Raw genomic sequence first — 14,344 nt, forward strand, 5'->3', positions numbered from 1 at the left:
AGAGCTCACACGGGACGCGTGGACCGACCCAAGAAGCCACTTCAAGTTACGCAGCCTCTCAGTTGGAAGCCTCCAACCTCGCCTTGCCGATGTTGTGCGTCCTGACTGACCCCACCTGACCAGCCCAACCCCGTAAAAACCGCACCATAAACACATCAACACAACACCACCGCAGATGAAAAAAAAACACAAAAAGCAGGATGCTTACCAGATGCTGTTCTTTAAAGACAAAGTCCATCTGCTCTCCTTAAAAAAAAGTTGAGCGACACAGTTGTACAGTTTATTGGTGCGCTTCAGTTCCAGTAACAGGTGGCCATGTACTCCCACTGAGTGTGTACTGACACACTGACCAATCACAGCGCACGTTAATGGTCACGTGGGCCTTATGGCGAAACAAACGTCCAGAACCCTAGAAGACCTTCTCATATAGTTTAATCAGCTCTCGATTCAATAGAGAAACAGAACTGAAATGTGATTGGATGAGGAGATCCTTAAACAGCGTCTGTCGTGCCATTCAGCAGGCTGAAGGCAGGAAGCAGAGCAACACAGGAACACAGGAACGAAAAAATAAGTTAATAGAGAAAAAAATATTATAATACATGTAGTGCATTTGTGAAAAACAATTTTAACTGCCAGTCTCGGAGCCCAAAGATGTCATATCGCTCTGTGACATGGGGCCCCACAGGCATTTACATGCTTTTCAGGCTTGAACACAGTCTCATGCAACATCACTCCCGTTGAGGAGAACTACATGCATTTACAAAAAGTACGTGTCAGATTTACATCCACAAACCACTGTGTGTGTGTGTGTGTGTGTGTGTGTGTGTGTGTGTGTGTGTGGCTTGCATGCTAACAGCTGGGGAGTCACATGGAAGCCCAGGGTTTGATCATATGAGCTCTTTCAGGGAACAGATGAACAAAGCTCCTTAATCTGATTTCTCAGCAACAGTTTTGGTCAATGCAAAGACTCAATCATTTTGCATTGTTGCCTCTGCACACTGTCAAATATCTGTTGTGACTGCTGCTTTCCTAGAAAATGATGTATACAGAACTAGTTAATGTTGTATACAACTAAATAAGCAACAGGGCTTTCAAAAGAAAAGCCACCAGATGGAAAGATGAGTTTACTGGGGCGTAAATAGGTTGGATTTTCCGAAGCATCAAAAGGTAACAAGTTACCATATGGTTACTTGCCCAATAAAGGGTTAAAGCAGTCCCACTAATTCTCTAGTTTTATTGGTGACTTATTTGTGCTACTCCAGTGTGCATCTCTTGGGCGGTTCTGTGCCTGCCAGGAGCAATGTAAAATAATAATACAAATAATAATACAGACCCTATTCATTCCAGGTTATTAGGAGGTGGAGTGTCTTTTACACAACAAGTCTCAACACTTGAGCCCTCCCACTCTCCCTCTAAATCCCCCTGCTGCACAGCTCATAACCAGCAGAGGGAGCTACTGCAACATTACACTGACCTGCAGTTTAACAATACAACAAATGAAAAAAAGGGTTATATTTAAAGAAATTTAATGAAAAGGAGGGCGTGATATGAAGGCGCTTGATTCAAGAAAGGATAAGAGCATTGTGTCCAAAAAAATTATATAATTTACTCCACTCATTAACAGCCTCTTTCCCATGTTTTCATTTCCAAGGTGACCGATAAAATCTGAAGGGCTTTACAGCCTGTTTCTCGCAACTTTTCCGTCTCTCCCTCGTTTCATGCACATTACATGCATATACGCCTCTTTTAGCAAGGACTAACTTTAAAACGTTTTATTTAAAGACCACAAACTTGCAGGAGGAGGGTAGGAGGGGAAACAATGGTACATCCCAAGTTTCTAAATTTTTGTTTCCTCGCTCCTCAATTGAACCGGAAGTGGTTCTGCGTCGCCATCTTGACGGCCGTCCCAAAGCTCTTATTCTGCTCTGAGGTGCGAGGAGGAGCCCCGAGCGCAGGCTTCCAGGAAGTGTTTTAACGCTGGACATGCCCCCTCACTGTTCATCTGTTATGTGATTGGACGCTGCATCTGAGCGGACTGATCGCTGGAGTTTCATAGCAGAGACGATCACAGATTAAACTCAAGTTATATATTAGATCTGTTTTTCAGATTCACCATCTGGTTAAAACACTTTTTACAACATGTATCTTTCATTCAGTCACGTGATGACGTCGGTTTGATGAGTTATTTAATTTAAGTTTAACCTGAAACATTGAGCTGAAAAAAAGAATTCCAGTGTTGAAGAGAAACCATAATCATATTGTGGGTTATTTCATAATGATGTCACAATCAGAATAATAAAAAAATAAAAATAAAATAAATAAATAAATAATTCATAAATAAGACTCATTCCGCAGGCAGAAATCAATCCTGTGCATATAAGCAGGACACAGAACACAGTATAAAAATAATACTCAATGCAGTTTGTTTAACGGGTAACAGACTACAGAGAAAACATATCTACTCTGACACTGATGTCTTTATTAATATAAGTAGTAGTTTAACACCATCAACTGAAAACATTATACTAAGGTCCCAGGAAGTCAATAGTGGAGAGACCAAACTGGCACTTGGCAGGGTTAACAATCAGGCCATGTCGGTTGAGCTGCTCAAAAAGCATTCGGAGGTGCGACAGGTGCTGAGATTTGGACGTGCTCGCCACCAGAATGTCGTCCAAATACACAAAAAGAAAAGGCAGGTCACGTAAAACAGAGTCCATGAGGCGGTGAAAAGATTGGGCTTAGTTTTTAAGGCCGAACGGCATCCTTAAGAACTCAAAAAGACCAAACGGCCGTTTTCGGAATGTCCAGTGAATGCATGGGCACCTGATGATAGCCCCGCACGAGGTCTACCTTAGAAAAAAATCACCATACCGGCCAGGTGTGCTGAAAAATCCTGTATGTTCGGGACCGGGTATCAGTCAGGTGTCGTTGCCTCATTAAGCCGCCGGTAGTCGCCACACGGGTGCTAGCCGCCACCAGGTTTGGGGACGATGTGAAGGGGTGATGCCCACGGGCTGTCGGATCGGCGGACTATTCCAAGGCGTTCCATGTTAGAAAACTCAGCCTTAGCAACGTCAAGCTTGGTCGGGTCGAGGCGCCGAGCACAGGCGTAGACGGGTGGACCAGTAGTGGCGATATGGTGCTCCACACCATGCTTCACGGCCGACGCAGAGAAAGTGGGCTGAGTGAGTACTGGAAAACCAGCCAGCAAACGGTGGAAGTCATCCGATGTGGAGAGCATGCCAGACAGTCGTATGGGGTCAGCCCCGCTAAGCGTGCACGTATAAGAGCAGAACGTGACAGCGTCGATCAAACGGCGGTTCTTAACATCCACCAACAGTCCATGCGCACACAAAAAATCAGCGCCAAGGAGGGGAACGGCGACTTTTGCCGTGACACAATCCCAGCCAAACCGATGCCCTCCGAAACGCAAGTCAATGTAACCTGTGCCATATGTGCGGATGGGGGTCCCATTAGCCACTTCCATCGGGGAGCCATGGCTAGCGCTCACCATGTCCAAACAGGATGCAGGCAAGACGCTCCTTTGTGCACCCGTGTCGCACAGGAAACGCCGCCCGGAGATGTTGTCACGGATAAAAAGCAGCCTGCCTACGCGGCCGTCACTCATGGCGGCATTTAAGAGCCTTCGTTCCAAACTTCTCGTGATAGAAGCACAAGCCTGAAGAAGACTGCTGCCGACGAGAAGAGGTAGCTGCGACAAGTGTGGAATCCTCCATTGTCACAGGAGCGACGTGCGAAGGAAATGCGCGGCCATGACACAGTGCCCTTGGCTTGCCAGGAAAAATGTATCAGCCTCTTCAGCCAGTTTTCTACAGTCAGTGATTGTGGTGTTGGCCAACGCAGCTCTGACTTGGGAAGGCAGCTGACGCAGGAAACATTGGATGAAAAGAAAATCGGCTCTGTGCTCACCCAGGAGATCTAGCATAGGGTCCATGAGCTCAGGCGGTTTTCTATCACCCAGTCCTTGGAGGGAGAAAAGCCTGCTACCTCTCTGTGTCGGACAGTTCAAAAGTCTTTAACAGGTGGGCTTTGAGCGCTGCATATTTCTCCGTAGCTGGAGGCTGTTTAAGGAGACTCACCACCCGGGTCATCGTTGAGTTACCGAGAGCCGACACAACATAGTAGTACCGTGTTGCATCAGTGGTTATCTCCCGCAACGCGAACTGCGCCTCCGCCTGGGCAAACCGCGCCGACGCTGACGATTCCCAGAATTTGGGGAGTTTGAGGGTAACAGCGTTCGCGGCCATGGTCGAGTCGTGTTTGCAAATACGCCGAGCAAACAAACGTCGGGGTCACCAGTAAGCAGTGTTGGGGTAGTTACTCAGAAAAAGTAACTAGTTACAAGTTACTAGTTACTTCTGAAAATTGTAACTACATTACTTTACTAGTTACTGCATTTGAAAAGTAACTTCACTACTAGTTACTTTACTTTCCATTTTTTTAAGCAAATGTCCAAATTAACCGCAAAGATACATGGACAAACATCATGGCCCTTTCATCACTTTATTTTCAATAAAGGGCATCTATTAGCCTTTCCACATAGTGTATTGTAATTGTAAACATGTAAAACAAAATGGCATATAAAACTCAGCCATTAACTTGAACAAACATTAACCCTGTTCACACTGTCTGACCAAAGAAATATGCCTCACTTTAAAATCCACAAACAACAGGATACAAGAGGCTGTGTACGGTGGGGACATTCAGGTCAAACAGCATAACACATTGAAAACAGGCTTTTGGAAACATGAGACCCCACTAAACCAAATGGGTGCCGACTCCTAAGAACAAAACCAGCTTGTTATAGGAATCATTGTAGTGGTTTAAGAAAAATAGAAAAATTTATGGCACTTTTTCCCATAAAATAGAAACAGAAGTGCACTGAACCCAAAAAATAGAAACAGAAAATGCAATTAAATAAACAGAAAATCCACTTCATCTTTGCCTAAATAAACAGAAAGTGCACTATATCCTATGAAGTTTATCATTTTTCTCTATTCTTCAAAATAGCGATTGTATCGCATGAGTCTCTTGAATCTTTCATCCGACAGCCTGTTCCTCCTTGGGGTCAGACCAATACTTCCCAGGCTGAAAAGCCTTTCGACAGTGTTGTAACTTGTTTCATTACATGATTTACTCTTACTGTGAAGAGCATGTAAACAGGAAGTACTTTTACTTTGAAGGCAGAAAGTACAATGATACGTGCTTGTTGACGCTAACTAATGTTGATGTTACGTGTGGAAAATATATACATGTCTGGTGCAAGAGCGCGTTCTCAATGCTTTAACAGTTGTAATACTGCAGTTCACCAGTAGAGTGATTCCGTTCATACCAGACGTGTCTTGGTCCTCATTAGAAGCTCCACGTCATTACAGACAGGTGCACTTGATGGTATTGGAGTGTTGTATTGCTTTGCAATATCCTTAATCCTAGGAAACCTGGAGAGAACCTCCCAGTTGGATCCGGGCACTCCGTCTCCGTCTCCGTCTCATCCATTTCCCGCTTCCCTCCTTCTACGCACCAGCAGCTACGTCACTCAAATCACTCAAATCGGAGTTCTGTGATAGATTGTTCATGCAGGAAGTGTCGTGAGACTCGCGCGCCCTAAAAGAGAACTTTTCGGACTGGTAAAAATGGCTTGAGTAACGCAGGAAAGCTCATTACTGAGGTCTAGTAAAGTAGTGTAGTTACCAATATTTTGAGTGTAATGCGTTACTTTACTTCGTTACCTATAAAAGTAACATTGTTACTGTAATCCGTTACTTTGTAACTCGTTACCCCCAACACTGCCAGTAAGGAACTTGTATTTAAAAGGAAAAGGCAATTCCTTCAGTTGAGAACACAAGTCGTGTCTCGTTTATTTTACATCTCGAAAAACATCACAAGATGGCGCTGCCCTCTAACCTAACAAGCGTCGGGGCTCACATCATCAGCCGAACTCTTAAAGGGACCGCGATCCCGAAACAGTAATACCTACGTGTATAACACATTACTTAAATAACTGCATGAAACAACAGTGTATAGAACCACACTAAGAACAAGGGTGAATTCTGAAGTCACATTCACTACAATACGATCATTTATTATCAATATTTTAAGTTCATTTTTATTGGAATGTTCGTTAAAAACTGTCCGGACCAGAAAACAACTCTATTACACTGATGATGGTTACAGACACAAACTCCGTCATAAGTCTCTCCGGCTGATAAAGCCGCAGTCATCAGAAACCGACGTCGCTTCACGTGACGCTTCAGAGGAAAGGACCTCTCATGTCCATTAAAACACACTTCCTTGTGTCCTCTCTCCTCGCATGGTTTCCTTGCGTCTCTCCATGCATCCCTGGTGGGAGGGACTAAGACGCAAGGAAAGGACGCAAGTGAGGGAAACGGGGATGCAATTTAGAGACTTGGGATGTATCCAATGACTCCCTTTGCCTTAAAATGTCGGTTCTGAATACAGGGGACATTTAATATTTCCCGCTTATATTCTACCTTTAAGATGAGGCTTCTAATTACCATTAGGAAACAATTGACAAGTTTGGATTTGCTCTAAATATTTATCTTCCAGTAACCCTGCTGCATCTTCAGGGATGACAACTTGGCTTGCATATTAATGCTTGTGGATTTATTTTGTTAAACTTTTTTTACGTTATAGGGTGCAAACAAATGGTTAAAAAGTGTCTTAAGATGAATCAGGACTTTTTTGTGTTGCTGTATAACTGTTACGCCCGGACCTCCTGGGTAGTTCTGTGTTCTTTGTCTGTTTCTGTTGTGTGTCTGTCAGTCTCCTTGTCTCTCGTTCCAGACTCCTCCCTCCTCGTGTGCCGCCCTCCTGTGTGATACAATAACATTTTTCTTCAATAGGCTACTTTGACCTTGTTGGTCAGTGACATTTTCATTGCACATTAAGATGATAATATGCCGCTGCGGTGTTGGATGTAAACGTCTTTGCAAACCTATACAGAGAAGGATGTTACTGGCAGAGGCACGAAGAGCTGATTTGTTGATTCAACAAGTTTTGTATATTTTTGTCTTTTGAGGTTTTGGTCTATATTTTAGCACCATGTGATATTTCAGCAGAGCATGGTACAGTATAATTCTGATCAAGGTACTGAAGATTGGTGGCCATCTTGTCATTGTCTCGGCCCACTATTGATAAATCCAAAGTATTCTTCCCCATTTGTTTCACGGATGAAGTTCACACTGCCATCGGCATGAAAACAAAGCTGATTCTGAGTTTTTGAACATTACCTTACCTCAGAGGACAACTATCCTCGTACAACGGTTCATACTCCTCATTTTTAATGTGTTTTCCTACAAAATCCAGCAACGCAAGTCAATTTCCACTAGTTACATGTAACATGTAACTCGTTTATTTAAAAAAATAAACTGTAACCCACTCAGTGTCCACGGGGCATTCAAATTATTATTGGGCCAAGTTCTCGGTTCGTTGGGAGCGGTTAGAAAATAAGAATCGACACACAAAGGAAATGGAGCCACTGAATGGTTTGATTTCAAAGACTATATTGAACTGCATGAAAATAGAAAAAACAAAAACATACTTTCAAATAAAATCCCGCACAACATTGACTAAACTCCTAATCTAAACATTGCCAACACAGTTCCACCGAAATGGTAAGATCCAGTTCCTTGTTCCTTCTTTTCTTTCACAGTCCGTTTATATAGTCAGTCAATTTTAGTTAAAAAATCTAAAGAATAAGTCAGTCGTGTGCTCTGTTGCTTTCTTAATCCTACCACACTGGTGCGCTCAGGTGACGAGACTTGAAGAAGCGGTTGTCTTCTCCTCAGCAACAGAGATGATCTGTTTCAGTGGTGGCTCGCCATCTCCCTCGTCAGGAAGAGTTCATTTCCATATCCAGAATCAAAGAGGTAAACCAGGGAACCTCAAAAAACATGGCTATTAATATCATGACATTTCTATCTATGTTATGAACATAATGAATGTCACAAAATTCTCAAAATGAGCACAGCAATTCTCACATGGAGCATTGTATCCTCCTTTAACCAATTTGGAATTATGTTTAGCTATTTAACCCTGAGTTAAACAGTATATGTGTCACGGTTTAGCGCCACACTTTTCCTTAAGTTATTTCATCCTGTCTGCCTGTCTGTATTCTAACTGTCCTGTCATTTCAGATCCTGCTGCACGCCCCCTTCATCAGCCACTCCCTCCTCGTCAGTCCTCATTTCTTGCACCTGGCCCATCCCTGTCTCACCTGTTGCACATCCCCTCATTAGTCTTCACTACTTAGGTCCCCTCACTTGCACTTGTCCCCTGCCAGATTGTTTTGTGTTCTTGAACCTAGCTCTCCAGCATTCCTTGTGTGTAACCTGTAGTGACCTGTCAAGTAAAAGAATCGTATTCCGTACCTCCGCCTTCCTGAGTTGTGCTTTTGGGTCCTTGGATTATCGGGCCGTTACAATATGTTTCCCTTTTTAAAATCATAAACTGAGTAGCAACAAACAAATAATTTAATCTACTTCACATTCATGTTTTATGGTAATCTCAATGCAGATATTCAGTAGTTATCTTAAACTTAATATTCTTATTTACACTGGCAGTTCATTACAGAGCAGTCACATTTTAAAATGTACAGTATAACACGTAAAAAGTACCAAACAGCCAATAATACATAATTTGACAACCCATATCCATTTTTTCAAGCAAACTATCAATCAAAAATATGCTGCTTTAAACATTAAACCCTCTTTAAACATTAAACACTCAATTTCACAGCTTTAGTTTGAAACGGCAGCTTCATGTATCGATGCCTTAGCATCGACAGATATGTGGCTAAACAGTTAGCATGCTAGCTGACTCAGCAAAACTCAGCCAAAGGTTGTTAACTCCTGGCGAAAAGTTCTCTGAATCACCTCTTTCCTGTCGCAGAAGTGCAGTCACACAACACACACTGCGTCTCTAACAGTTTTACCCGTTATTACTTGTCGGCTGAACTAATTTTTAAAACAATTAGCGCTCGCTCACTCGGACATTCTCCAATCAGAAGTCTGCATTTCACGAAATAGCCAATGGACCCGTACTTGTACAATGAGAAGCATATCTAGGCAAAACTGCTGTGATTGACACTTTGCTTGACAACCAGAATCACACTAGACTAGAATAACATTAAATACCCAAATTATCAGTCTGGTTACATCACAATTATACAATTAAATAAATACAAATATTAGGGACTCGAATGATCTACCTTACATCAGCAACGCAAGTCAATTTCCACTAGTTACATGCATACAGTCTTTAAAAAAATTAACTAACGTTTATACAGGAAACAGTTGGGTCTCGGCAAAAAAATTAAATTATGGATCCATCTACCACCTCATGCCCACACAGTGTCCTTTTAGGGTCTTAATACTTTGGCAATCATGCTTTTGTGGATGACATACAAAATGTGTTTAATATTTTATTTATTTATTTAATGTCTTGTTGTGTGGACGTATTCTCCTGATGTTGTGCAGCATGTACCTCCAGGAACGTGTTGTTGCGGTATTGTTGGCAGTCAGGGAGAGTTGACGAGTGTCACACCGAGGTTCCTGGAAGTCGGGGTCGGGGCCAACACTGAGTTGTTGAGATATACCTATGAATTACGGCACATTACTTTTCGTAGCTTTTGCTACAAATGCCAGAAGAGACCAGCCTGCCCAGGAAACGCTAGCATGGCAGAATGCCAGAAGTGCCACAACACAACATACAACAACATACAGATATATCAACCAGAGGTGACTGCTGCTACTTGGCGGGTGTTTGTAATTTAAACCTATTGTCGAGCGTGTAGTATTACATGGCAAAGCCTGATGCTTTTCATACAGTTGATAAAATTCACTCTCCAACGCAGAAGGGAACTGACCAAGCAGTGTAGTATTTGACAAGTTGGGAGTGAGAACACAATGGAACAGTGGTCTCGTGGGTGAAAGTCCTAGAGCTCTGTATTGAGACATAAATACTGTGACTTGATTTATCTTCCTTCACATCCGTCTCTTAAGTCTTCATTGAAATACATTTTTTTTATGTTTTAATTTGCATCTTGTGTATATGAGGGAGTGTATAAGTAAAGTCTTGGTCCACGTAAGCTCTGTATATGTATTTCTGGAGGTTTTTCTGCTGGCGCCACCTGATAAGACTGCAGAGCAATAAGAAAAAAGGAATCCTTGTCTTTATTTGTAAAGATAGTGGATATGTTCGGGAGGGGAGTGCACAGGCCAAGAGATCTCTCGGGAATGATATTCTCCCTCAAACACCTTTCCTTCTTTTTTTATATAACACTTCACTGTTTGCATGCATTGGAATTTATTTTGATTTCACGCTCCAGTATTCACACTTAAACAAACCAACTCTCTTATGTGTGTTTCCCTTTTATTCCTTCTCCTCGTGTTCTCGCTATATTTCTGCACACCCTCCTCCTCGCATTTTTTAATCTCATTTTGTCTGCCTCCTCCCATCCTCCCTTTTCTGTCTCAGAGCTCCTCTCCTTTACCCCGTTCGAGGTTTAAAAGCCACACGTCTAACGTTGCTCTGCTATATCTTTCTACAGTGTGGTTGCTATAAGCCCGGAGCAGATCCCTAATAGTTCTCATTGATGTCTCAGTATCAGCTGTGTTCTGTTCTGTGTATTCAGTGCCAGGGCTGGGTTGGGTGAACTAAATCCCTAAGGGTGACAGAGACCGAGATGGAGAGAATGGAAGAAAAGGAAGTGAGGCCTTTCTAAAATCCCCTCCAGACCAGCCTGCACCATCCTGCTCGATGCTCCCATAACTGGCCTTTTTTAATGACATTTGAGAGGGAAAAAATACATAAAAAGCAGCTTTGAATCTTCAGCCCGGGGGGGGGATTATAATAGAGCAGTGGAATATTTTTGTTTAAAGAAATAACTTGCAGCTTCAGTCATTGATACTGAGCAAAGGTGTCCAGGTACAGAAATAAAAAGCCATTTTTATTAAATGAATCAGCCTCATTGTAGTAATTTGACACAATTAAAATATGTTTAGTCACACTAATGGGGGATGTAAATTTCAACCAGCTTGAATTCATTGTAACATTAAACACATTTCAAAGTCAATTTTTGTTCATTTCCTGTATGTCAAGATCATACATTTGCCAAAAAGGGTTTTAGCATCATTTTGCATTTTCCATCCTTAATTGTCAAGCAAACAACCTCCTGAAATTTTTATAAATGCACACATTAGATTAAAACAAGCAAGCTATTAAAAGACTCCTTGATTGCTTTTGCCACACTGAATATCTTTACAAGTGAATCACAAGTCATTCACAGGGCAGTTAAATGCCTGTAAAAATCCCTGTGGCTGTCCACAGACATTTTATAATTAACAGTAAACCGCGACCGTCTCCATTTTACAATCATGACTCGCAGCGACTTCACACCTGGATGTCGAAGGTCACTCTGTTAAAGAAGGACATTACGTTGGTAACACCACAACTGTATAGCTGCATCATGAAACTCTTGCATGAAAAAAAATCACTTAAAAGTAAACAAATATGGATTACGCCTGTAAAGATGATCTCATCTGGCATTATAGGCCGACAAAAAATATTATACCGTAATTCTTAGATATCCCACAATTATTTTCTTCTTGTGACGTCCACGGATTGATGCAGAGGGAAGTTTAAAAGTAGACAACTGCCCACAGAGGGCGGATGGGAGGAATTGGTCCAACAAACGGGGATCTTTTACCCAGCAGTCTGTTGTTTACGATCTTTTCCTAAACCTACATGAGTAGTTTTGTTGATTAAACCTAACTAAGTTGTTTCCTGTGAAGTTTATTTTGAAAAGAACGTATGCTTGTATATAACGAGTAGAAACTGACACGCGTTGCAGGACACTGAAAATGAGGACTAACTTTTAGTAAGATGATATACGTATACCGTTGTATGTCTTTACATACGTCATGATAAAACATTACTCCCCATTAAAAGGTTTCACACTTTTGTTTTAATACTAATTATTAGATTTGAAGTTAAAATACGAAGACCATTTTGTCTTATTGATTCTTTTGACGCCAGACAGTCGATTTGTGATCCTTCAGGAGGGCACACTGTCACCCATACATGTCGGACTATTGTCAAACATTGTTTGGGACTTCTGAGAAAATACAATCCTCATATATCTCATCAGCTTGGTGGAGCAGGAGCACAACAGCAGAAGAAAATGAGCTGCAGGATCGATCCTGATTTTACGAATTAGTCTGCTCTTCGTTGCCAGTGAAATGACCTTCATCAGTGCAAATCCAATTTGAGTCGCAAAGGATTTTCATTTTCAGTCTGTGTGACTGACATTGCTGCGGTGAAGGGAAAGGGACATGGAACAGAATGAGACGCAGTGTAGCGACGATCTCATTCTATTTGTTTGCGTCCTGACATATTGCATCGGCTGTTTTACCCCAAATAGCAGCATAGTATGTGCATCCATCTGTCGGTCCGTATCTAAATATTCCGGCTCTGCTGAATGCGATCCAATTTCCTGTCGGAGAGTGATTGACATTGGGTCATGGGATGTTGTTCTTAAGTTTGTGGAGGTCTTTGAGGAAGGAAAAGGGCGGTGTGAGATGATGACACACTATTGGGTAGTTCAGTTAGTTAGTCAGATAGTTCAATGTTCTGTTTGTGGTCCTGGAGACTCAAAGCCATCTGTAATAACTTAACATTGTTTTATCGGCTTAAAACATCAGGACTTTAACAAATTTTATGAGAATTAAACATGGTTTCGAACAGATTACGTCTGCCACAGAAAATGGCGCTTTAAAGAGCCGTACAACGTGGTTAAATACAATGGTTTGGATTGTTATGCTCTGTCTGTGATTGGTGATACTAGTATGTTCAGCACCTCCCACACATATCAATATATTATATTCTTTTGTTGTTGTTGTTTTAGACCTGTTTGTTCATAACAGGTCTAACAGGAAGTTACACATGCAACACATTAAATACTTATTTGGGCAAATGACAATGCTTTATGGTAATTTCTGTATTTTGTAACCTTTTATCAAATGGCAACCCCATCTTCTTTGTCAAAATGACAGGTTTGGATATTGGGCTTTAAGAAAGTTTGGGCAGAAATAAAAAAAAATAATTAAATACTGGATGAATGCAAAATTGATTTTGCATTAGAAATAAAACCAATGTCAACAAAACACAAAGTTTTTTTAACCACTGCCACCGCATGACGCTGTTCATTTTAAATCAACACTCCTTTAATTTACATAAGAATTACAATCATGCAGCGAACTCATATCCTGTTGTCCTGATCAGCGTTTGGCAGCAAACTAAGACAACCTGTGCTGTGTCTAAATTAATCCTGGCAGACGAGTGCAGTCGTCTTTGTGCTTAATGCGGTGAGATGGAAGGAGAACACCAACTGTCTCAAAACCACAATTCAATTAATCTGAGAGCTTTCTCGGCCCCTCAGAGAAAAGAGAAGAGCTCGAGTCGTGGATCGTCCGCTACCCACAGGTCCAGTTGGGATAATGAATATAGCTCATTGAATAATTCATATTGAGGCACAAGTCAAAAACATAAGCTAATATGTTTTTCTGAGTATGATGAATGAGGAGGGTCCCAAGCACAGAATGGTTTATTAAGTCTAAATGACTCAAACATGAAGTGAAATGTTAATAGACAATGTACCTCTGAGGACAGGGCGTCCAGAGAGAATCCTATATGACGGGGTTATTATGTGATCAGACCGAACTATATTTAAACTAAGAGCTTAAAGTGCTGCATTGGAAGTCTCGGTTTGATTATTACAACCACAAAATTTGGAAGTTATCACACTGTTTATATGCCGCACAGGGATTCAATAGACAACTCAAGGTTGACACAATTGAAGTTCATGTTAAATCAGTCAGAAATGTGAATATCATTGGTTTATGCAGTGCAAAGCCAGATATAATTTTGAGCTCTCTGAAGTCAATGTTGATTTATTTATCACGTCACTTTCGTACTTAAGTGATGCCACTTCCGTTATCATCTGAACCCAAATTACAATCTTTCCCAAAACCTATAACCAAGTCGTTTTGTTGCCTAATCCTAACTAAATTGTATCCTGTGAAGACAGAGGTTTATTTGGAAAATACTGTATATTTGTAATGAGCGGAAATTGACACGAGTTGATGGACTTTTGTAGGAATATGCAAAATAAAAATGTGTTCTGTAATAACCGCTATATGACCCTGGACAGCTTTGGTGTTGCATGGGCCATTGTTAAGCACCTCTGACTGACTGACCGATGTCCGGTACTTTGGCCAGTGTGTCCAACACTGTTGGCTCTAGT

Source organism: Taurulus bubalis, assembly GCF_910589615.1.
Source record: "Taurulus bubalis genome assembly, chromosome: 2".
Lineage (NCBI taxonomy): Eukaryota > Metazoa > Chordata > Actinopteri > Perciformes > Cottidae > Taurulus > Taurulus bubalis.